At 40.2% G+C, this 14478-nt stretch overlaps 1 long non-coding RNA gene across 8 annotated transcripts in view; it reads right to left on the bottom strand.

The window, feature by feature from the left end:
* Positions 1 to 14478, bottom strand: part of LOC107127321 (uncharacterized) — a 415876-nt gene that overhangs the window by 146622 nt on the left and 254776 nt on the right. For 6 of the 8 annotated variants that reach the window (XR_010578128.2, XR_012419500.1, XR_006696081.3 and 3 more), the window contains exon 2: positions 492 to 541. The exons of the other annotated variants lie outside the window; for them this stretch is intronic. This is a non-coding gene — a long non-coding RNA (uncharacterized lncRNA). The remainder of the gene's footprint in view (positions 1 to 491; positions 542 to 14478) is intronic. 8 annotated transcript variants of the gene reach the window in all.

Raw genomic sequence — 14478 nt, 5'->3', positions numbered from 1 at the left:
TCTCAAAAACACATCTCTTCCCCTGCCTCCCGATCCCCTTCACTAATTCCTCAGCCATCGACCCCACAGGAAGAAGGAAAGACAGATGGCAGTGGAAACTCTTTCTCCCTTTCCAGGACCCACAGAAGGAGGAGCCTTCCCCAGCTCCCTGCCCTAGCAAGGGCCAAGCTTCCATAGATATTTGACCTTTGTAAATTAGGCATTCAGAAGTCAAAGAATGCCTGTATTTAAAATTTCTGTTGTGGATTTCTGGCAAATCCATGAGTGTGAGCTCTTTGAAAATGCCACAGGCCTGTGGAAATCCTTGTGGGTGTAATTAGCGAGAGATAATGAAGGTGACTGACCATTTACGGTCACATCATAATGAATTGAAGTATTACAGAAACCATGAAGCCAAAACACAGGGAGGGCTGAAACCCACAAAGTAATCTGGACATAGAGATGTTTTCCAGAAACCAACTGTGAAAGAACTAAGAGGGTGTTCTACTCACAGGCTTGACACTGAGCTGGTCCAGTTTTCCTTTGCATTCAGAGGCGGAGGCTGGAGAAAAGAGAAGAAAACTCAGAGATGAGGGAAAAAAGCATTCAAAGTCTGGAAAACAGATCTCGTGGCAGTGGGTTTCCTTAGGAACAAGATGGGAACAAAAGGATTTTCCCTGATTTCTGGGAGCCTCTCACAGTGCCCAAACACTTCTTAATTATTTTGAAAATGTAGTTTTGATTACGAGGAAGGTTCTTTTAAGGAATTACAGAATCTCAAAACCTTAAGAGGGATTGGCCTTTATGGAGCACTTACCATGTGTCAGGCATTGTGCTCCCACCATAAATCTTCCAACAACCCTGTAATTATTGTCCTTGCATTACAGCGGAGGCTCAGAGAGGGTTAAGTCCCGCCCAGGGTCACAGAGCCAGGATGCAGGACCCTGGCTCCCAGCCTGCCTGACACCATAGGCAGAGGCCTTGCTCACTCACAGTCACTGACTTCCTTTGAAGTCATTTTGTCCAAGCTTCAGTACCCTGTGCAAGTGCCCTGAACAGCACCCCCAATGGGTTGCTTTTCAGTTTCAGTTTGAATAACTGCTACAAAAAAAAGCTCACTACTCCTTTTTATTACAGTAAAATACACATAAAGATAACCAATTTATTTGTGCGTGTGGGTACACAGTAGGTATATATATTTATGGTTTCCATGAGTTGTTTTGATAACAGGCATGCAATACATAATAATCACATCAGGGTAAATGGGGTGTCTGTCACCTCAAGCATTTATCCTTTGTGTTTCAAGCAATCCAATTATATTTTGAATCATTTCAAAATGTAAAATTAAATTATGTTTGACTATAGTCACTGTGTTGTGCTAGCAAATACTAGGTCTTATTCATTCTTTCTGTTTTTTTGTACCCACTAACCATCCCCATTTGCCACTTCCCACCATCCTATTACCTTTCCTAGCCTCTGGTAACAGTCTTTCTGTTCTCTATCTCCATGAGCTCAATTATTTTAATTTTTAGCTCCCACAAATAAGTGAGAATATGCAATGTTTGTCTTTCTGTGCCTGGCTTATTTCACTTACCATAACCACTTCCAGTTCCATGTACGTTGTTGTAAATGACAGGATCTCATTCTTTTTTACAGCTGAATAGTACTCCATTTTGTATATGTACCACCTTGTCTTTATCCATTTGTCTGCTGATGTACACTTAGGTTGCTTCCAAATCTTAGCTATTATGAATAGAGCTGTAATAAGCACGGGAGTGAAGATACCTCTTCAACATATTGATTTCCTTTCTTTTGGGTGTATTCCTAGCAGTGAGATTGCTGGGTTATATGGTAGCTCTATTTTTAGTTAGTAGAGGAACCTCCAAACTGTTCTCTATAGTGCTTATAGGAATTTACATTCCCACCAACTATGTACAAAGGTTCAAAGGTAACCATTTTAAAACAAACAATTCAGTGGCATTTAGTATATTTGTAAGTTTGTACAACCATTACCACTATGTAGTTGCAGAAAATTATCATCATCCCAAAAGGAAACCCCATTCCCATTAAGCTGCCACTTCCCATTCTCCATTCCCTCAGCCAATAATTTGCCTTCTGTCTTTATGTTTGCTTATTCTGGATGGCTCATATAAATGGAATCATACAATATGTGGCCTTCTTATCTGACTTCTTTAACTCAATATAATGCTTTCAAGGTTCACCCCATATTGTAGCCTGTATCAGTACTTCATTCCTTCTAAGGCCGAATAATAGTCCAGTTTATGGATATACCACATTTTTAAACACTTGTTTTCAATAATTTTAGGTATGTAACTAGGAGCAGGATTATTGGTTTATATGGGAATTCTATGGTTAACTTACTGAGGAACCACCAAACTGTTTTCCACCATAGCTATACCATTTTACATTCCCACCAGCAATGCATGAAGGTTCCAATTTCTCTACCTCCTCACCAACACTTGATATTTTCCGTTTTGTTTTGTTTTGTTAATTAGAGCCATCCCAGTGCATGTGACGGAGTATCTCATTGTGGTTTTGATTCGCATTTCCCTAATGACTAATGACATCAAGCATCTTTTCATGTGCTCATGGCCATTGATATCTCTCCTTTGGAGAAATGTATATTCAAGCCTTTTCCCCATTTTCTTAACTGGGCCATTTGCTTTCGTTGTTGAGCTATAATTCTTTATATATTATGGATATTTGTCCTTTTTTTTTTCTTTTTTGAGACGGAGTCTTGCTGTGTCACCCAGGCTGGAGTGCAGTGGCACGATCTCAGCTCACTGCAAGTTCTGCCTCCTGGGTTCACACCATTCTCCTGCCTCAGCCTCCTGAGTAGCTGGGACTACAGCCACCCACCACCACATCTGGTGACTTTTTCGTGTTTTTTTTTAGTAGAGACGGGGTTTCACTGTGTTAGCCAGGATGGTCTCGATCTCCTGACCTTGTGATCCGCCCGCCTCAGCCTCCCAAAGTGCTGGGATTACAGGCATGGAGCCACCATGCCTGGCTGATATTTGACATTAAACAGGTATACTATTTGGAAATACTTTCCTCCATTCCGTCTTCTCACTCTCTTGATATTGTCCTTTGATTCAATGAAGTTTTTAATTTTGATGAAGTCAGATTTATCTATTTTTTTTTTTGTATGGCTTATACTTTTGGTGTCATGTCTAAGAAATCAGTGCCAAAGCCAAGGTCAGGTGGATTACTCCATGTTTTCTTCTAAGTGTTGTATCGTTTCAGCTCCTACATTTAAGTCTTAGATCCATTTTGACTTAATTTTTGTATATAGTGCTAGGTAGGAATTTAATTTCGCTTTTTTTCACGTGGATATGCAGTTGTCTCAGCACCATTTGTTGAAAGGGCTGTTATTTTCCTATTAAGTATTCATGGCACCCTTGCTAACAATCAATTGACCATATGCGAATGGGCTTATTCCTAAACTCTTAATTCTGTACCATTGATCTATATGTCTATCCCTATGGTATTACCACACTGATTTTATTAACTAATTAATTTATTGATTGACTGATGGAGTCTCCCTCTGTCGCCAGGCTGGAGTGCAGTGGCACGATCTTGGCTCACTGCAACCTCCGCCTCCTGGGTTCAAGTGATTCTTCTGCCTCAGCCTCCCGAGTAGCTGGGACTACAGGCATGCACCACCACATCCAGCTAATTTTTTTATTTTTAGTACAGATGGAGTCTCACCATGTTGGCCAGGATGGTCTCAATCTCTTGACCTCATGATCCACCTGCCTTAGCCTCCCAAAGTGCTGGGATTACAGGCGTGAGCCACCACGCCCAGTCACCACACTGATTTTAAAACTGTAGCCCACTACTTTTTAAGGCAGCCTACTCAGCCTTCAGATATTCCTGCCCCTTGTTAGAAAGTTATTTCTTACTCTGTTGCTGAAATATACTCCATGATAGTACTAACCACTGATCCTAATTCTGCCCTCTAGGGTCTCATTATCAACAACAACATGATCACCAACCTTTCTAAAGCTCTGATTGTTTTCCAGGTATGTCGTAGGTGTTTTATATGTATTATTTATCACATTGTGTCTTCAAACACTATACGTACAATTATTACCCTCTGGAAGAGGTAAAGAAACTGTGGCATAAATGACCAACCCACTCACAGTTACATAATAAGTGGCAGATCCAGGATGCAAACCCAGGCATCATTTCAGTATTCCAGTTCATGCTTTTAACCTACAGAGCAGTAGAGCCGATTCATTGTGTACCTTCCGGGTCAAGCACTGTGCTAAGGGCAAGAAGTGCAAAGGTAGATAGGTCACTACCCCTGGATCATGGAGTTCAATAATTAGCAGATGAAAAAAAAATAGTCAACATAAAGTTTGCCTGTGGAGGGTGTTGCAATGCAGGAATACCAATGATAGATGTTTTCCCTGGGAAAGTAGAAGACGTCACAGGAAAGGTGAACTTCAGGATAAATCTTGAAGCACAAGCAGGAATTTGCTAGAGCACAAGGGGGAAGAGCAGTGGAGGCATGATCTATTGTAAACCAATCCTGTAAGATACAAATATGTTTTGATGATATCAGTTAACGACTTTATATATTTTCCTCCAATAATGTCATCTTGATGAAGTCAGTTTCTTAATTCTGTATACAAAATCCTTTTGAACTCTGAACCTCTCTGATACATATTTGCTTTCATTCCACCTTTGTATTCCCTAAAAATAAGATACCTTTGCCTTTCATATGGTCGTCTAAGTGTCTATACTGACCAAAAATACATCAAAGTCTTGAGATGCTTTCATTTTCTTAAGGAAAACACTTTCTTTTTAAATTTTGAAGGATCACCACCAGCTCTCAATTTTAATCAGCTCATAATAAATTCCTTGGGGAAAAAATAGCTTTCTTCTGAATCCTGGATTCCTCCTGTTCCTAAAATAATGAAAGATATTGTAGGAAAATCATAGGCTAGGTTATAGTATGTCAAATTTGTTCATAATAGCAGCTCACTTAAGAGGCTAAGTAAAGACCTCAGAGGGATAACACAGGCCTGTGTCCTTTGAAATCTCCCATTTCCCAGAGTCTTGAATTGTGTTTCTCTGGAAGTCCCTCAGCTGCTGGCTCAACTCATACGTGATCTGTACTCTTCTCGGGTAAAGTTGTTAAACAGAGAGAGAGGTACAGAGCCCCTGAGGGACTATCAGTTAAAATGCTCACCATGACCTGGTGAGGGGATGGTTCTAGGATAGTGCTATGCTAAGTAGTCAATCTGTCAAAGGCTTGTATTTTTCCAAGATGTGATGAGGCGATTACATCACAATGTAAATCCATGCGTTGCTTTTTTCATCCAAAAAGTCTTGCTACAAAAAGTATATAAGTAGAATCAAGCAGTGTGCTTAATTACAAAGTTGATTTTTAGTTTGGCTCAAAGTCTTTTTCTCATCACAGACCAGTAACAGCTTATAAACTGACAGGGTCCAGGGACCACTCTTTGAGGAGTTCAGATCTTGGAGAAAAAGTCTTCTCAAAAAGGGGGTAGATTTCACTCTCTCTCCCTCATCTGCAACTTTGTCACCTAGGGTGCAAAAAAAGTGATGGTTTTCTACTCGAGAGGCTGAGACAGGAGAATGGCGTGAACCGGGGAGGCGGAGCTTGCAGTGAGCTGAGATCCGGCCACTGCACTCCAGCCTGGGCGACAGAGCCAGACTCCGTCTCAAAAAAAAAAAAAAAAAAGTGATGTTTTTCTTCATCCAGGGGACCACCCACAAATCCACAAACTGTTAGTCCCGCCTTCTTAGCCAATCTAGGGATTTATATAACTCAGGTGCAGCATGGGACCACAGAAAGCACACAGGGTCTGGGGTTACAAAAACCAAATTTCAAAGCCAATTTTTTCCACCCACTACCTTTGTGACATTAAACAATATCCTACTTCTAAACTTTAATGTCCTTATCTGTAAGTGGGATAGTAATGCCTACCTAACCAATTTTTTTAATTAAATTTATAAATATGTATCAAGTGCAAATGTCCATGTATGGAACAGAAAATTCAAATTTGTCTTACTCTTACCTCCTTCTCCCCTTGCTCTTCCTTCTTTCCCTTATTAATCCCAGGGAAACCCTCTATAAGAATAGATCAGTACACTCTGTCCCTGCTGTTATTATTAATGCTTACATTGATTGAACTATAAAATATCAGTCCCTCTTACCTAAGACCCAGATCCCTCCTTCAAATAGTTTGATTTCAAGCCCTAGGTGTAACCTAACTTGTCATTCCCCTTTCTTGCCCAAGGTATCCTAGCTATAGCAACAGAAACTCTGACTTTTCACATTTTTATATCTATTTTTCTTTCTCCAACCGTTTATTTTCCTTCTTTCTAATTATTCCAAGTATAGATTATAAAGAACTATAGGAATCAAATTCTACTAATTTCTTCAACACATGGACCCTTGCCTCTCAACACTCTGTGCCCCATCCCACCCTCACCATCCAAACTAACCCAAGTCCACGGTATCACTGCTAATATAAATACTCCCATCCTTCAACAAAAACTTCAACTCTCTGGACCACTGATGCTCTCCTGAGCATCAAGTAACTCTACATTGACCTAGAATACTGAGAAAGATCATTCTTCGATAGAGTCTTGACGTCATACATACATGCTTATATTAGCATTCCCAAAATGAGTTTTCCATCCATTTCCCACAGTTCCTGAACCTTTTCCATTATAAATCTTTCCATTGATAAAGAAATTTACTCAAAGAGCAAATATCTATGCCTGTAAAGAAGTAAGTAGAGGTCAGGTGCAGTGGCATGCACCTGTAATACCAGCACTTTGGGAAGCCGAGGTGGACAGATTGCTTGAGCTCAGGAGTTCTAGACCAGCCTGGGCAACATGGTGAAACCATCTCTACAAAAGATACAAAAATTAGCCAGATGTGGTGGTGTGCACCCGTAGTCCCAGCTACTCAGGAAGCTGAGGTGCGAGAATTGCTTGAGCCTGGAAGGTCGAGTTGCAGTGAGCCATGACTGCACCACTGCACTCCAGCCTGGGCAATAGAATGGAGACCTTGTTTTTTTTAAAGAAAAAATAAAAATAAAAATAAATAAAGTAGTAAATAGAGAACTACATTTATTGCTAGGCATTTAATACAGACTGTCTCACTTTATCCCCCAGAACAACACAATAGGGTAATTATTAGCCAATAGGGTTTTTATCCCCCAGAACAACCCAATAGGGTAATTATTAGGGTCATAATGCCCCCTAGCCCCATTTTACATATGAGAAACTAAGATTTATAGAGTTTAGAAGTGGCAGAATTAATATTTAAACCCAGGACAGCCTAGTCTTCAGCAGGAATCCCTTTGATAGCTTCCTTGAAAAGGGAACATTCAGTTTATGTTTAACCACATCCTGGGACTGAAAGCTCATAATCTCCACATTTGACCCAACCCATCATGGAACTTCTCTGATTCTTTGAAAGTGTTGGTGTCTAACAATGAAGGCATTCTGGAAATAAAATGGGCTGCTTCAGGGGAGTGGTGATCTCCCCATCCAAGCACTGTCTCAGCTGTCCAAAGGCCTTTGGTGTGTTTCAAATGGAGATTCTCAGTCCCTATTTAGCTAACCCATTCTCATGTGCAACACACCAAAGGTGATAATCCAGGGCCGATCTGAATTCTTAAATCACTCTATAAAAGCAAGAAGGACAAAACTGGTAAGAAAAGCCATGTTTTCCGGCCACTGCACTCCAACCTGGGGGACAGAGCGAGACTCCGTCTCAAAAAAAAAGAAAAGCCATGTTTACTTTGCCACTCTTCCCAGAGGCAAGGGCATTGCAAGCAATGGAGAGTAAGAGGAAAATTAAACTATAAAGAAATATTTGACAGTGTTTCTTTAATCGTGGTCTACATCTGCTGATCCAGCCAAAAGCAAGGGGGCAGAGGTGATCTTTGCTATGCCACAGTGAATAATGCAATCATATTTTTGATACCAAACTACATTTAACTGCCATATAAATCCTGCCTGCCTCAATACCACACCTCATTATCTCACAGGAAATGTACGGCTTCTGGAAAGTCAAAAGTGGTCAGATCTGTGCCTCCAAATGACACACAAAGCAGAGAGTCATATGTTTGCTTCACCAGCCAGTACAGCTTCCTAAGTGCACATAACAAGCCTTGCCCAGCTATCCTTGGCACTAACTTGTTGTGGACATAGGGCAAAACACTCTACCTCTCTGAGATTCTATTTCTACTTCAAAATGGGAGCTGGGATATCATTATTCCCATTTTGCAAATGAGGAAAGTCAGAAAAGTTTGCAAATTGCTCAGGGTCATAATCAAATATCTAGTCAAAGGGAATCTGGACATCAAACCCAACCGTCTTGACTCACAAGCATGCTTTTCCAAAAACAAAAAAAGCTCTAACACCATGGGTGGTGGTACTTTGCTAGAAGTAATAGGTTCAGAAACCCTTAACAATGGCTTCCACAATTTGATACATCTTAATCTCAACAGACTGAACAGCCCAGATTCCCAAAAGAGGAAAAATGTGTGAAGTAAACACAACTTTGTAAATGTTCAAGATTGATTTCGGCGAGTACAGTGGGGGTAGCTGAGACGATTGGTACAGAAATGGAAAGAGAATGCTTCCTCAATCTCTTTGGACAGCAGGAGGAGGGTGATTTGGAAATGACTGCCTGAATTGAGAAGAAGGAAGAAGCACGTTGGGTCATTTTTGCCTTGTTTCTAGCTGCATGAATTGAAAAGCCGGGCCCAGGTTCAATGCATCGTTCTTGAAGCAGTGAACAAAATCCCTCTTTGTTCCCCAGTGAAACTTATCTCTGAAGAGCTGCACTACTTCCTGTGAGATATAGCCCTGCAGATGTGTCGTGGGAGACCCGCCCGGCTGCACTGCCTACCATAAAAGTGCAAGAATGGGCACTTTGTACTGCTGGACTGAAAATGACACTCACTCCTCTGATCCCCACTGGGGTTACCAAGTGGGCAAAACTTCCTGCTTAGAGGAGAGGTCATAGGCAGCAGGGGGAGTGTGTGATTTTGTTTTGTTCCTTTGTGAATTTGTTTGGTTATTTATAGAGCTAAAGGAGAAAGCAAAGGAGCACAATGTAGCGCAGTGTTTTTCAAAGTGTATTCCATGGAACCCTTTTGAGGGTTGCAGACCCCAGGGGTGGAGGCAGAGGATGCAGCAGGCACTGTCCATGGCCTTCTGTCTCCCTCACCCCCTACACTAACTACAACCTTTAGAGCAGTTATACTTCTAACCATGTAATGTGGTGGGCTGATACTGTTTCATTCAAAGACTTTCAGTCAAAAAAGTGTTTGAAAAACACAGATGCCATAGGAAGATCCTATAGGATAAGAATCATCCAGAATTCTATTCTCAATTTTCTTAAAATATAGATGTGTAATTTTGAGTCTTTCATTTCAACCCTGATCTTAGTCTCTTCATCAATAGAATGAGAAGGTTCTGACAGCATAAAACTTTTAAGTGTGAACACTCCACTATACTTATAACACTTATCAGACTGATTCCAACTGAGAGGATCCGCCATATGCATTCACATTGATAGATATTTATTAACATACACTTGGAGTCAGTCATCATCTTAATCTTGGGGAGGCAAAAATGGAAAACAAAATGCCTGCCAAGAAGAAGTTCACAATCTGAACTATAGACAGAAAACTAATTTAATTATTACAATAAAAGATGAAAGGTGTTATGTTCACAGAAGGGGTAGTTATTTCGAACTGTGGATACTAAAATGTTTTCTGGGAGAACTGTTTGAACTAACTCAAGCATCAAAGTAGCCTCAGACCTTAAATAAGCAGTCTACTCTGATGTAGTCCCAAAGACTAAAGAAGGAACACAGGACACTCACTATAAGAGATAGGCAAAGGATAGCTAGAATGAGAGCAACCCTAGGTGACAATAATTTAGTGTCCAGGATAGTGTTCAAATCAGTCATCATAGGTTACCTATTTAGAAGGTGCTAAAAGGAGGAAGGGCTCCAAAAGGGAGAAAAATAAACATTTCCAAAATGCTTACCTTTATTCTCGCCATCCCTAAGTTAAGGGCGCATGGGCTGATCCTTTGCACTGCACAAAATACAACTGTGTTATATCAGGAGCTTAAGTGATGGCCCAGTGGTTCAAGTGAAATGATTTAGTTAAAAGAACACATAAAACAAACACATGTGGGCTATATCCCAGACCCACCACCCACTAGCTGTGTGATTTGGGGCAATTTGTTTAACTTTTGTTATCCTGTCTTTCTCCATTTGTAAAATGGAATGGTAATACCTACTTTCTGGGATTAGTTTGCCACCCTGGTCTGGAGTTTCCTCATCTATAAAATTCATGAATTATATTAGATGTTCTCTGAGGTCCTTTCAAGCACTAAAGTAGTTTTTCTGAAATTGCTACTAGAGTAGAAGGAAGTCCTTCAGTGTAAGCTGAACTTTCACCACAAAAAAGAGATAGTAGGAAAAGTATTAAATGCTTTGGAATACTTTAGATCAAAGGAAGAATTGGTTACAATTTAAAAAATCAGAAAAGAAGGAAACTCCCTATAAGATGAGTTTCTCCCAGAAAAAAAAAAAAAATCAGAAAAGAAGGAAACTCCCTGTAAGATGATTTAATTTTCCATTAACGTACAGTAAGAGACTGTTTCTGACATTCCTAAAATTAAGTGGGTACCAGCAGACAGTACATGATATACAGAAAGCCACTTGCTATTAAAATTTATGGGCTATTTAAACAGTGCTCTTATAAGGGACATTAATTTTTCTCCGGTGGGAAAAATGAGCTATATAAAATTGATGTCTAGATAATCAAAAATGGGGAAAAGACTGTGCAGTTGGGAAAAAATAACAAGAGAGCATCAAAATTTTCTAATTCTGTGTTCATGTAGTAACTATTAATGGCATAAGATATGAATGTATTTATGCTGGATTGTTCTATTGTCAACTTGTTAAACTGGAAACTTTGTGTCCTAGAATTCCTTCTTAACATGATTCTGAGTTCAGGTCAGTTAAAAGAGGAACTTGTGTGAGATTTGAGTAACAGAGGTGGAATAATGAGCATTACTCTTTGAAGGTCAGACACACAGACAGACACAGAGATCCAGTGGTTTCCAGTTTATCCTCACTCTTCTCCTTATCATGGCTAATTCTTCTTCCATACCCCAGGCTTTGTTGAACAACGGCAGCCTACTGTCAAGACACTACTGGGAGAGTCACACATGCAGTAGCTACACAGAGGCAACAACTTCTCGCTGATTTCACTGTGAGTTGCTTCCTCATAGTCCTACCTCAGTGGCTGGTGATGCTTGCCTTCTTGGGTACCCCTGCAAGCTCCAGCTTGTCTGGTTGCACCAATGCTTCAAAAAGATCGGTTAGTGACACATTTCTCTGATACGTCAGCCCTCTTTTGGGACCTTCACTTCGTCAGCTCCTTCCACAATTGTATAAAGCCTAATTCCTATAACTAATCCCTTATCCAAACACTCATAGGAGCTCTGCTTCCCTAACTTGTCCCTGGTCAATAAAGAAAATTTTGCATAAAAGTCAATAGCTGCCATAACATAAAACAAAATATATGGCATTGCCTTTGAGACTGGCAAGCAAGCAGAGGTTGGAAGAGCAATTAGGACATTGTTTTCAGGGACTAAAAGAGCAGTGATCAATTGTTCTTGGAGGGCAGATAAGGAGCAAAACATATCATGTAATAGTGAAACAATTGGCAAAGCTGTCACTTGTGGTAATTTGGAAGACAGACTATATACCCAATAATCTGGTGGACCCGCCTAAAAAGATTTCCAAGTAGACACTTTTTTTTTCAATTGAGGCAGGGTCTTGCTCTGTCACCCAGGCTGGAGTGCAGTGGCACAATCACAGCTCACTGCAGCCTCAACCCTCCAGGCTAAAGTGATCCTCCCAGCCCAGTCACCCGAGTAGCTGAGACCACAGGCACACAACACCACACCTGGTTAATTTTTCCCATTTTTTTTGTAGAAGCAATGTCTCACTTTGTTGCCCAGGCTGGTTTCAAACTCCTAGACTCAAGTGATCTTCCCATTTTGCCCTCCCAAAGTGCTTGGATTATCAGCGTGAGCCACCATGCCTTTTGAAAGCCTCACTTGGCATCTTTTTATCTACATACAATAAGGTGCATTAACAGAGATAAGAACTAAAGAGAAAAATGACCAATCTTCAAACAGAAGCTTTTTCATCTATATGCAAACCATACTGCTATGAGCAAACACTTTGTGTGTGTGCATGCATGCACATCTCAGGATTTACTGAATTGTAAAATAAAACTCTTTCACATTCCCCTAGTCTCTCGAGCCAGTAAAACATTCTAGAATTAAGAATTGGCCTCAGGGTCATGCAAACTAAGCATGTGGTTATAAGATGCTTTATTAAGACCTCAGGAAAATTTAAGTCAGTGACTAATAGGTTTCCTCAGTTAGCAAAATGAGGGTTAAATATCTTAAGGATATCGACCAGTAAGACTCATATTTCCACCATAAGATGAAAGTATTTCTCAAAAAGACATATTGATATGTCTTTGGGACATGCACTAATAAGGTACATAGGAAACTCAAAAAAATTGTAACAAACTTGTACTAAGAAAAGCACTGCAAAAATGAACTGAAAAAAAAGGGAAACCATTCAAAATGAAAAGAGCCCTCTGATTCCAAAACTTTCTTTTTTTAAAACTTTACTTTTAAGTTCAGGGGTACATGTGCAGGTTTGTTACATAGGTAAACTTGTGTCGTTGGGGTTCAATGTACAGATTATTTTATCACTCAGATATTAAGCCTAGTCCCCATTAATTATTTTTCCTGATCCTCTTCTCCTCCCATCCTTCACCCTCCAACAGGCCCCAGTGTTTATTGTCCCATTCTATGTGTTCATGTATTCTCATCATTTAGCTCCTACTTATAAGTGAGAACATGTACTATTTGGTTTTCTGCTCCTGCATTAGGTAAGGATAATGACTGGCTCTAAAAATTTCTATGCAGAAATAGACTGATAATAGGCTCATCTGCATACACAGGCCATCACTTATCAAAAAAAGAAAGACCTCAGAGAGCTCTATTGAAAAAAAAAAAGAAATGAAGAGCAAAGGAGAACAATGAGTTAGAGAACCACACTCAGGGCGCAGAACTGAATCCTAGTCAAGAAACATATTTTACTACTGGAGTAGGGTGGTCTGACATGTACCCTGCTAGATTCCAGAATTTCTGTGGATCAGCTAATGCTATTTACCTTCCAAACCTCTCCTTTTCAAATGTGCATGTCTTTTGCAGTTATCCTTTCTTAATATCACTATTGTATGTGGGGTGTGTGAGGGAAAGAGTCTTTGTCTTTTTAGTTCATAGGACTCTGGGTCAAGAACCACCACCCACAAGGAGCTACATTAGAAGAATCTCATCTCCAACTAGACCTGATGCAGACAATGAGATAATAGGCTTCAAGCCTATGCCAAAATGGGATGAGGCTTTGGAACTCTTTGGAAATAATGGATATATTTCGTATATGGGAGGAATGTAAATAAGTGTGGCCAGAGGATATACTCAGGAGGGAGGGTGTAAAAATGGCTACAAATCCTTTGAAGTTCCTACCTCTGAGGCAGAAAGTCTATTTCTACACCTCTTTCATCTGGGATGACATTGCAACTTCCAAGGTAAAGAGCAAGAAAAGTTTATTTTTTATTTTTTGTCTTTTTTAGCTTCTTAGTGCTTCTGCTGTCATCATTAGCAATGTACAGTTTTCCTTCTTACCTTGTACCCTCTTAGAACACTGTCACTCTATGAATAGACTCCAGGCTAGCCTCCTTGGGGATAAAACATTACATGGTAAGAAAGACAAGTAGAGATAGAGAAAAGCAGTATTTCCAACTGCTGCAGCCACCCTAGATGAGTCCCAGTTGTGCCCCAGATATATGAAGGGGCCATCTGGACCAGCCACTTCCTAGAAAACCCACCAATTATCTGAAATTGCATGAGCCCAGTCCAAATTGCCAACCCACAGAATCATGAATAAATAAATGCCTTCTTGAAAAACCACTAATTTTTAGGTGGTTTGTTGTATAGCAATGGAAAACTGAGGTGGTTTCAGCAACACAAAACTTTACAACTGAAAATCTGGAATTGATTGTCTGACTAGGGACTAGGGTAAGACAAGTGAGTTGCTTAGATGCAAACATTAAGGAGACATTCACTCTCAGAGTGGTACAATTGCTCCTTATGTTTTATACCCTAGGTATTTGTAGTCTCTTCCCTAAATCTAGCCCCTGGTTTTCTAATCTGACTCAGTAAAAAGGCATTAATGACCAAATTGTCAGTGGTAAAAGGGATACTGTTAATCCACAGCATGAAGTGGAAAATTGTTCCCTAAATTATCATCTGTACCACCTGGAATCAAGTGCCTATGGAAGAGAAGGTCTTTGGGTGACCAACTAG

This window comes from Macaca fascicularis, chromosome 1 (genome assembly GCF_037993035.2).
Source record: "Macaca fascicularis isolate 582-1 chromosome 1, T2T-MFA8v1.1".
In the NCBI taxonomy this organism is placed as follows: domain Eukaryota; kingdom Metazoa; phylum Chordata; class Mammalia; order Primates; family Cercopithecidae; genus Macaca; species Macaca fascicularis.
The sequence above is the reverse complement of the archived record's forward strand: the minus strand, read 5'-3'. Positions and strand labels throughout refer to the sequence as shown.